The 22,499-nt window shown below is 36.9% G+C and overlaps 1 protein-coding gene across 7 annotated transcripts in view; it reads right to left on the bottom strand.

Annotated features, from left to right (window-relative positions):
* LOC145678587 (uncharacterized) overlaps positions 1 to 9,223 on the bottom strand; it is a 43,650-nt gene extending 34,427 nt beyond the window's left edge. For 2 of the 7 annotated variants that reach the window (XM_081748921.1, XM_081748922.1), the window contains exon 1: positions 9,072 to 9,223. The gene's annotated coding sequence lies outside the window, so the exon portion shown is untranslated. Of the gene's footprint in view, positions 1 to 92; positions 201 to 8,625; positions 8,905 to 9,071 lie in introns of those variants that run through there. The other 5 variants (XM_081748916.1, XM_081748920.1, XM_081748918.1 and 2 more) reach the window with 4 other exon arrangements.
* Positions 9,224 to 22,499: the final 13,276 nt, after the last annotated feature.

Genomic DNA, 22,499 nt, shown 5'->3' with positions numbered 1-22,499 from the left:
TGATCTATCTACCTTCGTTACGGCAATTAGAGACGATGGACCTATTTCACGACAAAAGAAGGTAGATATAAATACGGAAACTGCTCACTTACCTAAGTAAGCAATTTGTTTTCATAAAAAACACTACTTCACCACTTCTGTTATACGTTCGTTTTATCTTATTTCTTCACCGCTGTCAGATCATATATATAACTGGACATCTGTTGAAAAAAGTATGTGGATTTTAATTGTACATTAATAAAACTATATCAATCACAATATAGTTTCTACCCTATCGCTTGTTCAAGTTTCTTCTACTTACTATATATATGCGTGTGTGTGTACAGAATATTTATTTAAAGAAAGTAATTAGAGTATTTTAATGACATTGTAAAACATAGTAGCGTGGTTCTAGCTCGTTTATAGCATCTTTAATAGGTTTCCTCAACAGTTTCAGTTACCTATCTTGTTAATTAACTTTTTCAACGGGTGAAGTCAGTCAAATGAAGATCGAATCACTTTGCGAAAACATCATGCTCTTCAGGTTTAAGGCTTTTAACTAAAAAACCGAGCAACTGTCCTCTTGATAAAGTGTTGCTTTGTGGGAAAAAAAATCTTGATTGAAGATTTTAATAATCTTCTATAGAACGAATTATGTATGAGTATCACTTGGGCATTTCTTCATTTCTTTCACATTATTTTACACATAGCATACATCTGTGCAAAAATTAAAGGAAATAGTGTTATACTAGAAAAAAAAGAAAAAGAGAGAGAAAAAAGAAAAAGAAAAAAAGCGCAGGTAACTAGCACATAGTTTGTGTCTATAGATTAGTAAAATCTCCCGTGTTTTCAAGAAATTTCTGCAATTTTTTTTTCTACAAAATCAAAAAGTACGGTATATCGGGAACTTAGTTGCTCAATTTTTCAATTTTAGAATTCCTGCATCTAAAGAACACGAGGTTTCATAAAGCCGTCACGTGAGTGACATAACTTGTTGAAGAAGGTCACAGAATAAATGACTGAAATATCAGAAAAAATTCTAAGACGCGATGAACAAGGCAGATCCACATTACTATTGTTTGAAGTATTATATATTTACAAGTTTAAAATTTAATCTTGATATATTTAACCGAGATTAAATGGTGTGGGATATCGGCTTCTACACTTATAATTGGAAGGATAAAGTCAAACACAATCTTTTCAGCTTGTAAGGTTCATGACACATGAAATTCCGTTGAAATCTTCTTTCTTTCACGATCAGAAAACTATCACCACTCGAAAATAAAAATAACGTGCAACACTGTTGGTAGGTATATGTGCTGTACACTTTCATAGGTCGGCAGACTCATACGAACTGAAGAGAAAGTGTCTGCTAAAGCACCATCACGTACAGCTACTTTTAAATGTGAGCATCCTGAACTCCCTTCTACGCCCAGCACAGTTTTAACCAGGTAGGAAAAGTGAACAGAAGCCTGAAGATACTAATTGGAAAGTTCGGTGTTCTGAAGAATACTATAGACTCTTTCGACGACTCCGCAGCTTATTAGATACGAATAGCACACGAAATACTAGCCTTACCGCACGTTGAAGGTAAGTTTGTGTACACTACGTCTAAGTCTGGTTTGAAAAGCAGTTAACAGCAATTCAGATTATGAAAAACACAACCAAGAATTAGACAATGATAGTGGAGAAGATTGTTAAATATATTTAAAAGAAAAGAAAAGAATACGTACTACACAGAACAAAGGTTATCATGCAATGTGTTCCTCACCAGGTGTTCCTTCAGGCACAAAGTTTCCACTTCCTCAACTTGAAATAGAACTAGCAATAAGTGATCTTGTGGATTTCAAGTATTCTCCTGTTATGTTTGTTGAAACAGAAAGAACATTTTCAATGCATAACTTTGGGTTTGCTGACAATCGCCATGCATTTCTATTCGACTATCTGAACATGGCATTTCTTGTATATTGTAAGTTTGCTTTAAATACCGCACACAAATAATAATAAAAAGGGTAATGAATCGATCTGAAGTAGCTATATACATATTTCTTTTACATCTCTGAAAATAAAAACAGTACTATGAAGAATATGCTTTTTTTTTCTTTCTTCAAGGCTCAATATGACTTTCTAGAATATTTTAGAAAATGTTTTAGGGTATTGTAATGAGGGCTTCTTGAAAAGGATAGCAATCAACTAAAAAGTACGAAGTCTTCGTGCACTCTTCTGAGCACAGGCATGTGTCAGGGTTTGGAATTAGATTTCTGGGCTTTTGGCATCTATGGCTATGTTAGCCCGTCACACATATGAGAGATGGCATCCCTCGGCGATTACACTGCCCGAAGAATTGGAGAGGAAGAAAAGAATAGGGAAGTAAGGAAGAGGCCTGGGACTATTATGTTAGGTACCATCCCGGCATTTGCCTGGTTTGAATGAGGAAAACACAAGAAAATCTCTCAGGACGGTTGGCCTGAAAAAACTGTTACATCTTTTTGACCGAATGTCCCTCGAATCGAACCCAGGACCAATCGCAGCAAACGCGAGAGTGTTAGCGACTACGCTACGAGGGGTTATCACAGGCATGTATTATGTGTGCTGCAGTTCACGGACGCTGTAAATTTTGACTTGGTACAATACGGCTTTTACCTCCCATGGGTAAAATTCTAAAAGCATGGCGTCTCGGGATCGCGATGGCCAATGGCCGCAGTGATTTGAGCTCGGCAGCGATTACTCGGGTACTGTGCCCACCACTTATTAACACAATGTCAATCCATGCTGAAGGATTAGCGTCGTTCTGGTTTACTTTCAATAAAAACTGGAGCCCTTGGTTCGATCACAAGCCACGAGAATTTGTTGTGAACAAAATCGTGTTCGTGGGGTTTCCCAGACTTCTCCCGTTTTCTCCCACATTATCATTCAATCATTTACTTCAAAATTATTTACTTTCATGAACCATCAATCTCCTTTAAAATGCAACGCAAAAATGACGAAGACATTAACACGATGATATCTTACATTGGCATGTGAATTACTCTTATATCTCTTATACCTAGGTAGAAGTAGTTAGGGTGAAAAAGATAATGTGTTTGTTTCCTGGCGACTTTCTAGCCTCAAGCGACATATCATATGTCCTCTCCCTATTGACCACAATAATGGACGTATGTCACTTAGGTAACACCCCACTCTTAAGGAATTAGGGAGGAATGAATAAAAATAGTGTGATTTTCTTATTTCTTAAAAAAAAAAAAAAATTAAACTCTTTTTAATACAACATCAGTTCTCGATAACTGGTAATAAATTATAAATTTGTGTGCACAATAATGAAGAAATGATTCCAATGATTCCACTAAATTTTCGAAATGTTCCTTATTGTTGAAAAATTGTTCAAAAATGATATCGAAATGACTAAGTAAAAAAGCAAGATTTACGAAAATTGACGAGAAATATATAAAAGAGATATGTTTTGTATCAGATTCGCTGTTTTCATTGTGGCTTGGAGATCTCTGGTCAGTACCAGATGTCCGCTATAAGAGAAAGAGAGCACGCAACATTAATTATATCACCTTATACTAACTTTCCCAGGATATTTACAGTACAGTGGTTTTAAACATTCGTTTGCCCCATGCATTCCGAGACCTTTGGTCCTACGCTACTTGACTGCCTTTGCATCTAACTTCACGTATACGCTACTTTCTATGAGTACAAATTTTTAAGCCCTTAGAAGTCGATTTCTAGCAGAGCTTGTGTAGGTTGTCAACTATTTGCACCACCTAAAATATTATAAATCAACGTTTGTATCCTTCTATGGTTTATTTCCTGATATAGAAATTAGTACATGATTTCGAAAACAATTACGAAAAATTTGGAACGTCACACATTAAAGGATTTTCAATTTTAATAAGTGTACCTACATAAGGAGATTCGTTTCATTAATCCATCGGGAAAACAAGAACTTGAGCGAGTGAAGCCGTAAGAACAGCATGAAACATTAATTCTGAACACGAAGTAAAACACTTAGTTCTCTTTACTAATGTGACGCCTACATTAACTGTTTTTCAAAATTATAGGTATGTCAGAGAATTCTCTCCTTTTGAACTCCATATAGGCCTATTATTATTCCAGTATAGGAAATATGAATACTGTATCACGCAATCTCTTCTCTCTTTCTTGTATAACATTATAATAGAACAGAAAATCTAGTAACAAAAAATTTCTATTGACTGTTCCAGAAATCAACCTATTCTATGGACGATATGCTTATATTATGGGTTTATCTAACTTCCTTCTCTTCTACTACTTTCATTATTGCATGTTATAGATATATGTGCACCAATTGGTTCTTCATTGTTAAAATTCTGGGTTAAATGTCAATAGCGGGATTGTCTTTACGTGACTGTGATTAAAGGTTTAAGTATTATTACCTCTTAAGTTTTCTGGCGTTATTTACTCGTTCCAATTGATATCTTTACGTATATATAAGAAGTATGACAGGCTTAGAAGTGTTTTATAACAAACGGCGTTGCTGTATCTTTATAGATACGCACGACTCGAATTTTCTGATAGCGTTGATAACTAATATTGTGGTTTAGCGATAAGCACTTGATCTTTGTTTGACAAATTCCAAATGGCGACACAATTATCTGATCTGGCTACTGAATTGTGAATTCAGACATGAAACTTCCTTCCTTGAGATAAAGCATTTTCAGTACGACAAACAGTCACCAATCTATGCTAGCTGCTTAATACGAGCTACCGTACCGTTGTATCTAATCCAAATCAGAGCAGGGCAAATCACGAATGCCCGAGCAGCTGATTCATTTTAGAGCTTGGTCATTGGTATAAGCACAGCACGCAGACATATGCCTTAACACGATAGTGCAAAAACTATCAACCAATCTGTGCTAAATGAGCACTAAAAAGCACGAACTGTATCCAATCCGTATAAGGGTACGACGAAGCTGATAAGCCCGCATGGCACGAGAGTGCGTCCGTAGATTGCAGGAGTGTCAGTGACGGCAAGTATGTGTGTAAGCAACGACAGACACTGTTTTTCCTGTTACTAGTAGATGCCTTACGGGTCAGAGACATTTATCGCTACAATCATGACTTAACACAAGCTGTATTGACATAGGAAATCATGGCTTCCGTATGGACTATTACACCTTGGATTATATTTTTTAACATCAGGGATGCAAGAGGTAAGATTTCCATATACATATATTTTGATTACTTGCACATTCTTCTTCTGAAATAACATTAGATAATTCAATCTTAAATTTTTGGGTTAAATTCCGATAGGCCCCGCCGCGACAAATCTATGTACCAACAGGATGCTGTTTTATTTTTGGCACATCACATTTTGAGGGATTTACAGGTAAAAGTCAACACTGCATGAAATAACATATTTCTGCAAGCGATAGAGGTAAATACGAAGTAATACACCTGTAATTTAGGTTTACAAGTGTAAAATCATTACAAGTGCTTTACGACGGACAAAATAAGTGAATGCATATAAAAGATGACTGTATTAGATAATATTTTCCACAGGCGGTGTATTTCCGCACTTTGTACAGAAGCTGTATATTGTGTTTACAAGTGGAGTGGTACTAATATGAAACCAATACAACTGCTATTGAAATTCTATCAGTACCTTGCTTCCCCTTGGGTCCCCCAGCTTCGATCTGCTCAGACTCGGTTTGATAGCATTCGTGCTTTTAGTAGCCACCTAGCACGGGCTGGTTTGTTTTGCACTTTAGTTTTAATGTTGTACATCCGCAAATCGTAACAGAATTGTAATTTTTCAATAACTACTTATGGTGGCGCCATTAAATTTTATCTATGCCAAATGAGATATTTACATGTTGCCCAGTGAAAATTAGGGGGAAATAAGGAAATTAGTGAAAGAATTATAATTTTTCAACAATTATTGCGACTTGCGAGTGGAGTGCCAAAAGTAAACCTGCACAAGTAAATAAGCAAAACCTAACTTATTGATGTCATTATTGATATGTTAAAAAGCTGGCAGGGTTAAAGGAATAAATGCTACTGGATTATCTTTACAATATCCACTCCGACTAGTATACTAACCCAGAAACGAGAAGTTACAGGGAAGGTTCTAGAACACAGGTCCCCCTATATAGATTAGTAGCTAGGTTGGTTCCTTTCTGTACAAAACTTTAATATTTAATTCACACAATATTGCCGAGCGAGCGTTAGCGAGTGAAGGCGGATTAGAGCCTCGCAGGGCAAGTTATTTTTTGTCTTTATTACAGCTGAATAGGAAGGGGGGGGACCTGTGTTCTAGAACCTTACCGAAGTTACACTCTATTTATTTTATGAAAAAGGAATCAAAACTTCTCGAACCTTAAGCTAACCCGTTTCTACCCCTACCCTACTTGTCCCCATTATACTCTACACCACATGCAGCCCCCTCTTAGGGAGCTGCTATTAATATTTGTAATTATTACCTTGTTTATTATTCTTGTATTATTAGTTAATATAGAGTGAAATCCCGGCCGGGTAAATTATTATTACAGTTCATATAATATATATTTTTATTCTTATCTTTGTATAATTTTGTTTCTATGGCTTGTTAACTAACAGCAGTTTCCTTCTGTTCCCAACAGGATTTCTTTCTTTCTTTTTTTTTTAACAGCTCACTTACGGGAGAGCCAGAAACGAATGCTAATCTTGCCCGTTTATATTTTTTGTTCGTTAATTTTAAAATATTTAAACCAAGCGTCTGGCTGGTGACCGTTGGTTGTATCTTCTATATAAGAGGAGGAGAGTCATAGGTGGGGGAGGATTCCAGCTCGACCGTCTAAAGAGGTAGATGGTTAGGGTTCTGTCCAAAGAGCGGATGGGATCTCTTTTCTGGAATTCTCAGATTCTCGGTCGAAGAGGCGGCTAGAGATTGACATGGTGCAGCAAGAGCGGTGTATCGCCGTGATGAAAAAAGTATAGTTTGACATAATTTCAGACCACAACTCTCTTAAGAGGATGAGAGTCTGGGGGACTACGGAGATCGTTGGTCTTAAACTGTACCACACAGCAAGAGGGTTGTGTGAAGGGGGATGCGAATTAAGTCGCTGAACCGTTTTTCTTTTTTTCTTTTTAGCTGGCTTTGGGGCCATGCCACTCCTTTAGAGGGAGGAGAGGCTAGGAATTCTAGTCCCGATTGACACCTCACTTAGGAGGCAAAATTAGATAATTTTTTCGTTAAAATAACAATTCGTTGAATATTCTTCGGCATATTTTGGGAGATATGCGCGATAATGGTTCTTTCCTATAAAGGGCTGGATTCTTTTACTTCCTAGTAAACGATTCGGGATTTTTTTTATTAGTATGAATAAAGATTTAATATAGGTTAATCCTTGGGCGTTTTCCTTATATTAACTTCCCATTAGGATTTTTTGGATCTACCTATTCTGATTGTTGTTTTCGGTGTGTTGAAGTTTTGTTTAAATCTGATACTTCTGAACCGGACTCGGTACATTGCTTAGAGAGAGAGATTTTTGGGGGGCTCGTTTATTTATTTTTTCTGTTTTATTCAACTATGCTATTCCTCCTGGGTGCACAGATGTTAAATGGGCAGCGTGTAATCTGAGGACACAAGTTCGGTTCTCGGGATGATTCCTTAAAACGAGGAATGGTGAATTAGTAATTGGGGGACGAACTTTGGAGGTAGCACACCTTACCCTACTACTATACCGTTGGGTTACTTCTAATTGCGGGGGACCAACACAAACCATGAAGGTACATCCGGGCTCCAGAATCGACTACCTTGTCTGTCTAAATCGTGGTAAAGGTAGAAAACAACGAACCCTGTGGGGTTTTCAACCACGTTCGCTGGTTCAGAAATACATTACATATTTTTTCTGAAATATGTAATGCTTCCCCCTCCCTCCCACAATTGTAATTTATCCTATTCTTTTAAAGCGGCCCAACTTATCGACTTGCAGCTGGAGTGTATATTATAAAGTTTACCCATGCCAACCTTACAAATCTATGGTTACCCAAACTGGGATAGCTCTGCGTGTGAAGCAAGCTTCAGCTAGTATCCGTATGTAGACACAAATTACAAACGGAAGAAAACTGGTCCAATCTTCCCTAATCTTAAGCTAGCCCGACCTTACTCTATCCTATTTCATTCTACCCAACCCTCTATACTATAATCTTTTAATGTGGTACTACTTATCCATGCTGAGCTTGAGCATATAAGATGCCCTTTATGCACCACTGTTGTTAATCTCAAAGCGAAGTGTAAAGTTTTAAATTTCCACATTCCCTAACAATATATAACCCTTTACGGAGTGGGAAAGCAATTCTCCGTGCAGTTTTACTATACAGACCCACAATATAAGTAGCAGCAGTAGTAGTAGAAACGGGTTTGGTTGGGTTCTGTTCTCGACAAAAAAAAAAAAAAAAAAAAAAAAATGGGCAAATTAGACTTGCCCAAATTTTTCTGTATATTTTACAATCTGAGTATGCGTATAGTAAAACTGCAACCAATTCTCAACACTAACAATGTTTTGTACTCGTTATTATGTGTGATCTGATCTCCACGTGGATGTTGTTATACCTGAAACTTGAGGTTCGGGGTTTAAGTTGTAATACAACTTGAACGAAAATATAAAATACAATACTGACCTTCCACACTAAGACGTTTAGGGCAACAACTGGTTTTACGTTTTCTTTCTAATGCGTTTATTTGAAATAACACAATGTACGTTTTGTTTTCGTGCATAACTGCAGTAAAAGCAGAATAACCTGTGCTAAAAATATGTATTTTAATTACTCCTAAACTACAAGGGAAAATTTTGAAGACTTCATCAGTCTTTGTAAATCATATTTTCTATTGTCATGTAGTGGAATCCTAATTAGCATTCTAGTATATTAAAAGTTTTCTCAACGAATAATGTAACACCACATGTAACTAACAAAATATTTCATAAATAAACAGGATGTTTTCATTAACGCCATCTTGAAGTGCTACTTCCTGTTCCTGTTCTAAAACGGAAGTGGTACATAATGTGCATTTACAGTGCTGTATTCAGTTTCTTAGTAAGTTATGAAAAATAATTATAAATACCTACATGATCATATATAATTTTTACCACCTCTTTAAGCCTTCTTTAAGGTGGCTCAATACTCCTTACGTTCCCCAGCATACACTTCTGGACTATATGATAATCGATATACAGATATCGATTCACAACTTCCGCATTTCGATTCGAGGTTTGTTTTCAGCTACGAACAAGTATGCACATTGACACAATACCTTGTTCTACATTTGTAAGCGTTGTGAGTGGTTCTATGTTTTTTTAAAAAGGCCACTCAATAAGGAATGTGCATACAGATAGGCGTATTTTGTTCAGAATCGACAGCGTTTTCTCACTGTAACAGCCTTCCTAAAAATTGTGGAATGTAGTGCAACCGAGTCGCGACTACAAATCCTAAAATGGTTGTATATCAACAGATATTAATTACATATCACTTTTCAAGTTATAAATTTGAATGTCAGATTCCTATCTACCAGTTGGTTAATAAATTTCGGGAGAGGGTCAGGATTTAAACTGTGATAAACTTAATATATGAACAATTTTTCAACCAAAAATTTCCAATGAATTTTAATTTTTTTGAGTTATCGAAAACATTTATAAAACCAAAATTTTCAACTGATCGCAAAATGTACTACTCAAACTAAAAAGAAAAGAAAAAAGAAAAATTATGGAACATTTTAAACCAAAATTTCTTAAGTAATCAGCAACGAAAACTTCTCATCAATTACCTTAGACTGTGAGTCGCGACTACAAATCCGAAGGTTCAGAGTGGGAAGTTGTTAATGTATATCAATACTTAGAAGACAAAATATGGGGATGTGAAGCCAGAACATATGAATCAGATTACAAAAATGTATCAATACTTCGTTCCATGTTTAACACTTTCAGATATACAGCTTAAGCTCATAACATTCTTATAAGGTATATAGCCTACCGTATTTTACGGATTATAAGACCAACGATAATTTTTAAGGGGTTGTCCACATATTACGTAACGCGGTAAAGGGGGAGGGGGTTCGGCTTTGCGTTTACGAAGTATGACAAGGGGAGGAAGGGGTTTACATCTTCGTTACGTAACGCTTATTTTTGCTATAATTTTTATTTTTATTCTCAGACTTATATGCAATCTTTTTTTTTTTTTTTTTAATATTCAGTTCTTTTTTTTTAATAAATAAACAGGGATGTAATGGAACGTATACGGCGTACGCGGGTATACGCTACATTCGATCCAAAGTATACTCACTTCATTGGAACAAACAACAACTTCTTTTCATGTACTGTTTTTCAAAACCAGAAAAGCTCACTAAACAGCTGATCGTCATGATATTGCCTCGAATGATGTCTAAATTCTTTTAAAATGTTGCGGTTTCTGGGTGTGGGAATCGAGTTTTCCGAGAACCCCTTCTATAATGCAAAACAGCACTCTGAACCTGCAGTGATTTCTCCTCAAGATGTCAGATGCGCTGTCCGTAAAAAGCAGTGTAGAATTATTTCGTTTCTAAAGATCACTAGGAGATAGACTTCAGGGTAAAGAGTCGGGCATATATTCTTGCGATGACATTCAAATATTTCTATTTTGACACTGGAATGTTCATAGTTTTCACGCCCTCTTCGATCCAAATTCAAAGACTGCGAATTGGATATAATTTTAGCGAGGCAATGTGGAACGGAACCAGCTCCTTTCTAATCGCGGAAAGAGGTTACGAAGAAATGTGTTCTTTATTTTCGTTCAAAGGTTAAGAGGAAATTAAATGAATATATTTACGATAAGAAATCGTTGACCTCCACAAAAAGAACAACACATGTATTTTAGTAAGAAGTCGATTGTAGGGATGGCCACAATGCTCAGGTTCCACCGGGAACCGGTTCTTGGAGATTCGGCTTTCAGAACCGGTTCCAGAACTGGATCTCAGAACCGGTTCCAGAACTGGATCTCAGAACCAGTTCCAGACCTGAATCTGAAAGCCCCTAAAGACGTAAATTAGGAACAAAGTTCACCTTTAAAGCAATGCAAAGAGGACCACGCGCTTGTGCCCTCCCTACCCAGACCCGCTTGTGCCCCCCAGAAAGTTTTTTTTTTTTTTTGTTCAACCAGTGGATGTTTAACCAAATGAGTTTGCCTGTTTAGCCAATGATTTCACCAGTTACCCAGTTCGTTTAGCCAAATGAGACCTGCTGCTTCCACCATGTCATCTAACACACTCTGTTCACAGCCTGCCAGCAGCTCGGTTTAGCGTAGGGATGGCAACAAAGTTCCGGACAGACCTGGATCCAAAAACCCGGTTCCGGAAGTGGATCTTCTAGAATCGGATCCGTTCAGATGGCCATCCCTAGTCGATTGTACCCTTAACTTATGAATTAAGCGGTATGTTTAACAATAAAAATGTGCGTAGATCATACCCTCTTCCCCCACCCAAGAAAAATGTATTCTGTATTGCTATAGAAAATAGGTACATCTACAGTAAATCTACAAACTTGGCAACGCTTGAGACAAATAGAAAACCCAAGACCTTGACTTTCTAAACAACGCCTTAGATCACAGAAGCACGAGCTGACATGACAAACACGAAGCGCATGCGCAATATGAGCCTTCTAAAGCAGTGAAATTGAAGCCAAAGCGTTGCCAACGACTTACTCGCAGAGTGATGCCAATTGAGGGGAAATTTCGTTTGGCGCAGGGAAATTTTGAGTAAATTTTGGAGTTTAGGGAGAAAGGGAAATTGCTTGTAATCTCTCAATATTGCAGGGAAATTTAAACCTCTCTTCAATTATTTATTGATTGAATGTATTTACGTATCTGATTAATCTCATTAAAATTCAGTATAAATTCAACATCCTATTTGTTCCAAACATAATCCGTTGCACATATTTCACATAAATTCTCACAAGTTATCTTGCTTTGCATTCGCTAATATTTATCAACATTACACATCGATCAACATATTCAGTTAATTTCGAAACATTACAACAATGCTTATTTAAAATATTTTATCAAAATTAATCTTCCCATTGTTGAGTTAAATGCAATGCAATAAGATGAAATATTTCTCAATTAAATTATCATTGCAACTATTATAAGAGTTTGGTTTGGATTCGTGTTCGGGACGTGTTGTGTTGGTGAGTTTGCAGTTTAGTCCGTAGCTATGGCTTACGTTTCTTACAACTGTTAAAACGATCTGAAGTGTTATATCAATAGCATACCATACTGTTAAGTGGTGACAGAATGGAAGACGGCAGTCGTTCGCGTGAAACTGCAGGAACTCCAGTGAAAAAACGGGCATTCCTCGTAAGCAGTTCAAAAAATTTAGACCTTGAATGGATGCAAGACGCGCAATTTCAAAATTGGCTGCAGCCAGTGAGGGATTGTGATCTGAAGTGCCGATGTTGCAATGTTGTGCTAAACTGTGGGAAAAGTGATCTTGAAAAACATTCTCGGGGACAAAAATATGCATCTAATATGAAAAGTTTGCGCTCCGTGCAATCGTTGAAAGATTTTGTGCGAACATCAAAGCCAAACGATACATCTGAAGCCGTGAAAATTGCGGAAATTAAAATTGCAGCATTTTTCGCTGAGCACAACGTTGCCTTCAAGGTGGTTGACCATTTTGTACCACTTCTGAAGGATGTGTTTCATGTCTCCGGAATTGCGAAAAACATTAAATTAAGGAGGTCAAAATGTACTACGATAGTAAAAAATGTGTTGGCCCGGGCCGAAACAGAACGGATTGCTGAAAACTTAAAGCAAGTTCCCTTTTCTCTTCTCGTGGATGAAAGCAGTGATTTTCGTGCCAAAAAACGTTGTGTGTTATGGCCCAATAAGTTTCATCATTTAATGATTGAGTCCAAACCCAGTTACTGGAATTAGTGAAGTTGGACGCTAAAGATTGTTCAGTAAATGCCATTTATTCCGCTTTCTGTGAATGTTTGCGGGAGAAAGATATCCCACTAAAGAACATTATCGGCTTGGCGTGCAATGGTGCAAACATGATGATGGGTACGAACTAGGGATGTTCGGAATTAAGATTTCAATTCCGGAATTCGGAATGTCGATAATTCCGGAATTTTTCGGAATTCCGTTTTACGGAATCTCGGAATTTTCGATGGAGTTTTGAGATTCCGGAATTCCGACCTTCCGAAATTTAGTATCGTGTTCTGGATTCCGGAATTCCGATCTTCGAAATTTCAGATCTTGTTTCGAGATTCCGGAATTCCTATCTTTCGAAATTTCGGATCGTGTTCCAAGATACCGGAATTCCGAATTTCCGAAATTTGCGATGAAGTTCCGGAATTCCGATTTTTAGAAATCAAATCTATTAGAGGCTTTAAATTTTAGTATAGATATGTGGGAAATATCAACTGAAAATGTTCATTGTGTAACAACAGTAGTGCCAATATTGTAAAGGTCATTGTTGACTTGAGCGATTTCCAACATTTGAGTTGTTTCAACCATACTTTGAATATTAGAGTAAACAAAGTCCTTGAGCTACAGGGACCTTTGGAAACAGACAAATTATGAGTCAAAGCAGGAAAATGAGACATGCGCTCCAAGAAGAGTAAGATGCATTAGGCCTCCTGCGTAAAATACTTCCGTCATGCACGCCAACAAGATGATTGTTTACTTTCCCTTTGATGCTGGTAGTTTTAACACACCAAAAAGAAATAGCAAAAGTTCTGTCTCAAACAATACATAAAAATCTTATCCTTCAGAACGAAGAAACGCTGATTATGTTTCTATTATCGTCCTTACAAATACTTTGTGACAGTATGTCAGTAGAAACATCTGTTACAGCGTCGGACATATGGCCATCGTATGAACAAATTTCAAAAGATTTTCAAGTTGAAGAACCTCAACAGATAGACGATATATCAGAACAAGATGAAGCAAGTACGCAGGAAACACATTTCTCACTATGTCTTTTTGACTGAAGAGGGAGATAGTGAACAGATCTTAGAAGCAGCACTCAAAGATGAAAGAAGCATGAAAATGGAAATTTTATCTCCTCTGAAATCGCGATTCGAGAAGGATGAAGGAAGCAGAATTCTGTTGAAAATGTGTACTTTAAGAAAATAATTTGGGTACAAATATTGAGATAACAAAAGATAGAGTACTGTATAAGTTGAGACTTATTCCAGCAGGAAATCCTGAAAAAGATAACCGAGGGAATGTTGGTACTAAAAGATTAGGCACTTGCCTAAAACGAAGGAAATTTGGTAACAGGATAAAGAAGGCAGTCAAATAGAATAATTGAATCTGTATCTAAGCCTTCCGGATGCAGATTTGGAGAAAGAGCCACTACTTTAATGGAATAACCATTCCCACCATTTTTCAAGATTAACAAAATTAGCGAGAAAATATTTATGTAGACAAATAATCTTACCGCTGAGCATGCTAGATAGTTAATTTTTTCTGTCCATGAAAAAAGCTATTGTTCCAAAACATTTTAAAATACTATTGAATATAAGCTAAATTTTCTCATTCTTTCACATCGCTGGCTTAGTATACAGGGTTTGTCCGGGAAGTAATAGGACTGATTTTATTCCGCCATGACTTACTTCGGAGCGTGCGCGCACCGACTGGATCCGCTAGAGGGCGTTCCTAGCTAACGAACGAGCGGCTGGTCAGTTGTCTCCGAGCACACGTAGAGTCAGGACAGGCTTTTTCACGCGACGTGTTTCTGTGAGTGGTGCAAGCCGAAAATGCAGCGTTCGTTAGAGCAGAGGTACGCGATTAAATTCTGTGTTAAATTCGGTAAATCTGCAACAGAGACGTTTGATATGATCAAGCAGGCTTACACAGATGATGCTTTAGCAAGAAGTGGTGTGTTTCGGTGGCACAAGGCCTTTTCGGAGGGTCGGGAAGAGGTCGCCGATGAAGACCGTGCTGGAAGACCTTCGACTTCGACAAACACCGACAATGTGACTCGTGTGCGAGAGGTTTTGAACTCAGACCGTCGACTAAGTATTCGTTTAATTGCCCAGATGTTAAATTTACCAAAAACTGTGGTTCATGAAATTGTGATGGAGCATTTGAACATGCGCAAGGTGTGCGCGAAGATTGTCCCAAAAGTGCTCACTGACGACCAGAAATTGCGGCGAGTGGAATTGTGCCAAAAAATTTGAACATGTGTGAAAGTGACCTACAATTTTTGAATAACGTAATCACAGGTGACGAATCATGGATCTTTGAGTATGATCCCGAGACAAAGAGGCAATCTTCCGAGTGGCACACGCCGGCGTCTCCTCGCCCAAAAAAGGAAAGAATGAGCAAATCAAAAGTGAAAACGATGCTCATTGTCTTTTTTGACATCAAAGGCATCGTCCACCATGAATTTGTTCCTCCTGGACAAACTGTCAACGCCAAGTTTTACGTGGAAGTGCTCAAGAGACTCAAACGAAGGGTCAATCGGGTTCGACCAGACATCGGAGCCGACTGGAAGCTGCACCACGACAACGCCCCGGCTCACACCGCTACCTGTCCAAGGCCGGCATCCCAACGCTTCCGCAGCCGCCCTACAGCCCAGATGTGGCCCCCCGGACTTCTTTTTGTTTCCTCGCCTGAAACGCCCGATGAAAGGCAAGCATTTTGAGACGACAGAGGGGATCCAAGCAGTTTGCACCGCGGCTCTCTCAAGGCTATTCCGGAGAATGACTTCCGTGACGCCTTCAATGCTTGGAAATCGCGCTGGCAGCGCTGCATCGAGGCAGAAGGAGCCTATTTTGAAAGTTTTTAAAGAATTGTAACGATTGGCTCAATAATTTTTTAAAAATCGACTCAGTCCTATTACTTTCCGGACAAACCCTGTAACAGGGGATTCATAAATCAACACGAAATACAGAGTCCGACATAATTATTCTAACATAAACATGTTTACTAGGTTTATCATTTTTATAGGTATGCAAAGAAAGTAGACAAAAATACAACTGCTACAAAATAAAGTTGTCTTCTACTAAAAATATAAACTCATAAAAAGCATCGGATACTTATTTCCACTACCAGAAGGGATTAAAATAGTTTGTTTACATCTGGATATCAACATTCAACAGAGAATAGCTAGTAATTAGTCATGTTCCCTTTTCTATGGATTACTACGATAATTTTTTTTAACATGAATGTATTTTTTTGTGGTGACTGCAGAGTTCATATTTCTCCACTTTGAAGAAATTCTTTCAGATGGTCCTTACTTCTAATGTGATTTTTCCTAACACGATCTTCGAGATATTCTCTATATGATTTAAATCTGGTAATTGGGTCGGTATCTTCAAAGTGTGAGGAGTGTTATACACCATCCAAAGCCTCATAATTTCCGCAGTATATTTTGGATCATTGTCATGATGAAAGTAATAACATTTCCCAATTCTAGCTTCTGTGCACCCCTCTTAAGATTGTTTTCAAGAATCCTCTTGTATTCAAACTTGTCCATGATTCCATCTATGAGCGCCAGTTCCCCAACGCTTGATGAAACCATACAGCCCCATACCATCACACTGTTGCCTCCATGTTTCACTGTAGCTACCATGTTCTTAGCTGTATTTGATAGCGTCCACACTGTAACACGTCCATCACCCTTGTATAAGCAGAATTTGTTTTTATCTGACAAGAGAACGTGATCCCAGAATTCTGTTGGCTTCCCCTATACAGGTTAACAAATTTTAGACCCTTATTCTGATTCACACAATTGACATATGGTTTCCTCCTAGGAACACTGGCATTGTAACTGCACTATGTAAAACCCGTCCAACTGTTCTTGTGTGCATCACAGTGCCAGAATATTGTTCAAGGCTTCCTCCAAATCTCAGATGCTGGATTCGGCTTGTTTGGCTCCTGTCTCTGGTAGTAAGTTTGAAAGGAGCGGCAGATCTCGGATTATTCACAACACTATTAGTCTGTTTGAAGCGCTGAATGATGGAGAACACCGTGGTTTTGCTTCTCTTGACTGCACTATTAATTTCGGAGAGGGGTTTGTGTTGTTTGTACAGATTAATTACATTTCTCTCTTTGACTGTTGTCTCCTTACCTTTACACCCCATGTCACTTGTGAATGCTTAGCTCTACACCACAATTGCGAGCTGCTGTTGCGAGGCACAGTATGAATACAACGACTGTGTGGTGGGGGCATAAAACATACATCCAGTCACGTGTCTGCTCGTTTGGAGACGTTGTGTCGTCCTATAAGTGAGACCGCAGGATAAATATAGTAGACTCTATAGATTGTATGCTAAATACAAGCATTATGATATTTTAAATATAGTTTCGAAGACACGCAATGGTAACGTTTATATGTTTACAAATTCAACACTACTAAGTAAATATGATGTATGTTGTTTATAATACAAACAATGTAAATAAAGGATTAATTATATTATTCCAATACTTCTATCGGTCTTTGTATCTGTTTTTTCTTATTTTCAAAGGTACGGTAAATTTAAGCTATTGCGCAGGGTATACTTACCAGTGTAATTATCACTGCATAGATGTATCTGTATATTATTGAAATAACATTTCCTTAGATTTCATAATGTTAATACATTGTTTGAATATAATATTTCAATTAATATATTTCTTAAGTTTCATAATATTTCGTATTTAAAATGTTGTTTGTACAGTATAACATTTTCTTAGTTTTCTAGTGTTACGTATTAAATATGCGTAATATATATTGTTATTATGTTATTTGTATAACATTTCCTTATGTTTCATCATGATAAATACTTTTTATTTTAATTTGTAGTTAATGTACATTTCCATTCTGCCTTTTATATATGTCCTAGTAAAACTAACCAGACTGAAAAGGATAAAAGAATTTTCAAAAGTAAAATTTTGTAGTAGAAATAATTTACACATACAATCAGGTTTTATGGCATCCATGAAATATATAGGATATTATTTCTAATTTTTAAAACATTTATTCTTTTGAAAATTGTCGCGAACATAACTATCCTCTCACGAGTCGGGATCGAAGAACTGATTTTATACATCAGAGTTCGACGATATAAAGGTTGTTCTATCACTGAGTACCGTGTTCAGAAAAGTATTAAATATGTTGTATATACAATGATAGTATTGGATTTGAGGTAATGTGTATTTTTTTTAGTTTTTATAAATTAATTGTAATGATGTATACTCTAATCTATGAAAATTTATTGTTTATAATTTATATTGCATTAACCAATATCTTTAAACACAATATGGTATTTTTTGTTTGCTTATTTTATTGATCTTATGAGCACGTAGCCTAAATTATAAGAGTAAGAATCCGCTATTATGTAAAGCTCTGATAGAAAAATTTACGGTAGAAACTAAAATTGTAGGTTTCCTTTAAATTAAAGAAATATGAGAGGATTAACATTCTATTGATATGGCATTTCATTATTACTTTGTGTTGAAATCTAGATTGATTGTATATTTCTCCATTGTTTTTACAAATATTAAATACAGTTATTATAAATATATTACATTGTATTTCCAATTTTTCCGCAGTCCAGATCTATCATATTTTTACTTCTTCTTTATATTAAGGGAAACTGCATTTGACATTAAGGAAAGTTTCATTTTGTGTATTAAAAAAGATATAGTATAATTGAATTAATTTTGTGCCATATCTACAAACATTACATAATTATTAGAGACCGGATGTTTAGGCACTAAAAACCTGGAAAATAGGCATGCAAATAGGCACTTAAAATTTAAAAAATAGACAGTAAAATAGGCACTAAAATGTAACTCGAAATAATGAAGATAAATACTCAATACCATTAAAAAATAGATTCAAGTCATATATAATGTTCAAAGAATATAGAAACATACTTGTTTGTTAAATAATATTTTCTTTTACTGCATATACAAAAACGAGGCATGTTATGCATTGCACATACTGGGTGAATCTGAAAGATGTGCACGTACTTCGGGAGGTGATTCGTGACATGAAAAGAAGACAAAAAGTGCTGTTGCATGTTGTCGAATTCTGCGTCGTGTTCGAGTGACAGGGGTGCCAAATTGGAATCGAAATTGAATCCTGACAATTGGAACGGGACATGAAGGTGCGCACATACTTCAAATGATGATTCGTGAAATTCAAGAGGACTTTAATCTTCTTTTCATGTCACGAATCACCTCCCGAAGTATGTGAACATCTTTGTTCATCCTGTATATATATTGTAACGTACCACGAGCTTGTGTTTACAAACACATAATATAAGTAAATATGTGTGTATTATGTTACGTAAACTATGTATTTTCCCAATGAAGGCTTATTTTGAAGAAAATGCATAGAAAATGCAATATTATTCAATAAAGCAATTATTTAGGTAGTAAAGGTCGAAATAGGCAAAATAGGCAAAATAAAATTGGCTTAAATCGAAACTATAATCCCCCATATAAACTTTAAAACGTTACTTTTGATCATATCTTGAATATTAAAGAATAGGCATTTTGCCTAACATCCGGTCTCTAATAATTATGGTACAGCATTATGCAAAAACCTACGTTATGAAAAACTATTTGCTATCAGCTAGTTACAGGACCAACTACGTATGTGAGCTCCGAACCACATGTTTTGGTTGAAAAGTTGTTTTCCTAATACAAGAAATTAAAAACTAAGAAAAGTATGAGGGAGAAGAGCTAGATGCTTTGTCTTCTAAAAATGGAAGTATGTTTGTTCCAGCATAATTCTGGAAAACCTGAAGCAATTTCAACCAAACTTGGTACACATATGACTACAACTTGGAAACAAATTGTGACTGTAAGACCCCCTAGCTCCACAAAGAGGTAGATTGAAATAGGGTAACATGTAAAAATAGTTAGAAACGACTTATATTAATTCGGAATTCATAGTTTTCTCGGCCGCTGAGATGAACACTGACACTCTCGATTCCATTTAAGTTGAAGTTTAGCTCTCAAGACCCCCTAGCACCTATGGTTCGAATGGGAAGAGGTGGCATGTAACAATAGGGTCTAATTGAAAACTATCGATATTAGTGTCGAATCCATAGTTTTCGAGATAAACTGTGAAATCAATCGTTGAAATGTGTATCTTAAGGGGAGTTGGGGATTCCAATATTTTTGATAAACTTAATCCCCCCGTGCGCAGAACGAGCATTTCAGCTACGTGTCCAGAACCTGACTTCTAAACATTAAGGAGTACGAGGGTGAAATAATAGCAGAGGAATATCGGCTCAAGTGTGCAAGTAAATATATAGTAATGAATACTCGAAATCTATGGCTTCGCCCTGGTTCTAAATTTTTCATTTTCTATATGTCATTTTGAAGCCACGCAGGGAAGAAACTGGTCGATACTCTATCTGTATTGCACTAGTGGCTCAGCTAGCAACGATGTATAAACATGTTAGAGCCTGCCCTTGGGTAGAACATTAGAACAAGACAACAACCAGTAAATGAAGTCTTTACACTTTGTTCAATGAGTCCTTCTGCTCAGCACTTTTCGTTCAGCAGAAAGATGGAGTATTGCCGCCTCTGGCAATGAGTAAAAGGGAGTAAGTTTCATCATCATTACATTGTCTGTGTGTTGATGTCTATTTCATAATGTTACCTGAAGATTTCAGATTCTGACATTTCAGCATTCCGAGATTCCAATATGCTGGATCGACGTACCGTTATTGGACATGCCGAATTTAAAAGATTCAGAAGTGCTGAACCGAAATCCTCATATTCTGGAATTCGGACATTTCTAGTTGAAGTTTCGAGATTCCGGAGTTTCGGGTTTTCGAAATTCCAAAATTTTTAGCTGAAGTTCCGAGATTCTGGAATTCCGAGTTTTAGAAATTCCGAAATTTCTGACTGAGGTTCCGGAATTCCGATATTCGGGGTGAATTTTCGGAATTCTGAAATTCCGGAATTTAGAGATTTCGAATTTTGGAGTGAATTTCCGGGATTCCGAAATTCCGGAATTTAGAGATTCCGAAATTTTGGAGTAAACTTCCGGGGTTCCGAGATTTCGGAATTCCGGAATAAGTAAATTTTTAATTCCGATTCCGGAATTAAGATTTTCATCCGGAATCCGGAACACCCTTAGTACGAACAATTCGTTTTCCTCATTGTTAAAGAATGACTGCCCGAAGTTAATAATGATAAAGTGCATTTGTCACTCTGCTGCACTAGTTGCTAGCAAGGCATGCGAAAAATTACCGCGAACTCCGGAGGAATTGCTTCGCGCTATTTCTACACATATATCTGGAAGTTCGAAGCGATGCGCAGTGTTGGCCGAGTTTCAGTACATGAATGTTAAGATAAAAATATTTTGAAAGTGTCCGGAACCAGGTGGTTATCCCTTCATCAGTGCGCTGTAAGGCTACTGGAAAATTGGTCAGTGCTTCAAAATTACTTCCAACTAGCTGTAATCGAGGATAAACTAAAGAGTTCCGAATTTATTTTAAATGAACTGAACAATATTTATACGAAAGCATACTTCTTCTTTCTAAAATATGCTCTAAAGTTTTTCAACTCCTTTAATGCACTTTTTCAATCCCGGAAGGTTTTGGTACCATTTCTTGCAGAAAACTCAAGGAAATTACTTCGAACACTAGGCCAAAATTTTTTGCAAGTTGAATTAGTACATCAATATAACATAAATGTTTCAAACCCAATAAATCTTCTGCCGTTAGATGAAGTATTTCTTGGGTAAGAATGCGAAGATTTTTTGCTTGAATTACCTGAAGGAGGTGTGAAACCTATTAGGCTTCGCTGTCTTGATTTTTATATTGAGGCTGCAACAGATATACAAACACGGCATCCACTTGACTCGCCACTGTTTAATGAAATGGAATTTTTGAGCGCAGATGTAGCTCTCGATTCAAAAACCAAAAAAAAAAAAAAAAAAAAAAAAAAGCCAGTAGATATCGGGCATCTTCGAAGTCATTTTTCTGAATATCTTAATGGCAACGATTTGATTGCAGAATGGAGGCGTCTCCGGCATGAATTAAACAATGAAGGAAAGAGCGCTCTAAAGGATAAACCAACAGACGAAATGTGGTTTCGTTTTTCCCAAATCAAAAATTTTGAAGGCAATCTACAATTTGCAAACCTTGCAAAATTGGCATCATTAGTATTAACATTGCCGCATTCAAATGCGAAAGCTGAGCGTGTGTTCAGCATTGTAACAGACGTAAAATGTAAAATAAGGAAAAAGCTAAGCTCAGAAGTCATGAACGCAGTAGCCGTAGTACGTTCTTCTTTCGAAGGTAATGGCATTGATTGTTCCTCTTTCAAAGTTATAGAAGAACATAGAAGAATGGATGTTTTTCCCAACCAGAAAATTGATTGTGAAGAGGATTAATCGATGTAAGAGAAGAAAATCTGCGTGCCGTGAATGTAAATATGCATATATGGGCGAATACTGGGTCATTAGTGTATGTGTGTTTGAAATGAAATCTTTGAGTTTTACGTCCCACGGTTATGCCGGTTAGGCTAAAGGAGACGGTGATGATGAGAGATGAGTGAAATGGTGG

The sequence above is a fragment of the Thermobia domestica genome, chromosome 2, assembly GCF_964235325.1.
Source record: "Thermobia domestica chromosome 2, izTheDome1.hap1.1, whole genome shotgun sequence".
NCBI lineage: Eukaryota > Metazoa > Arthropoda > Insecta > Zygentoma > Lepismatidae > Thermobia > Thermobia domestica.
Note: the sequence above shows the minus strand (reverse complement) of the source record. Positions and strands in the feature narration are given on the sequence as shown.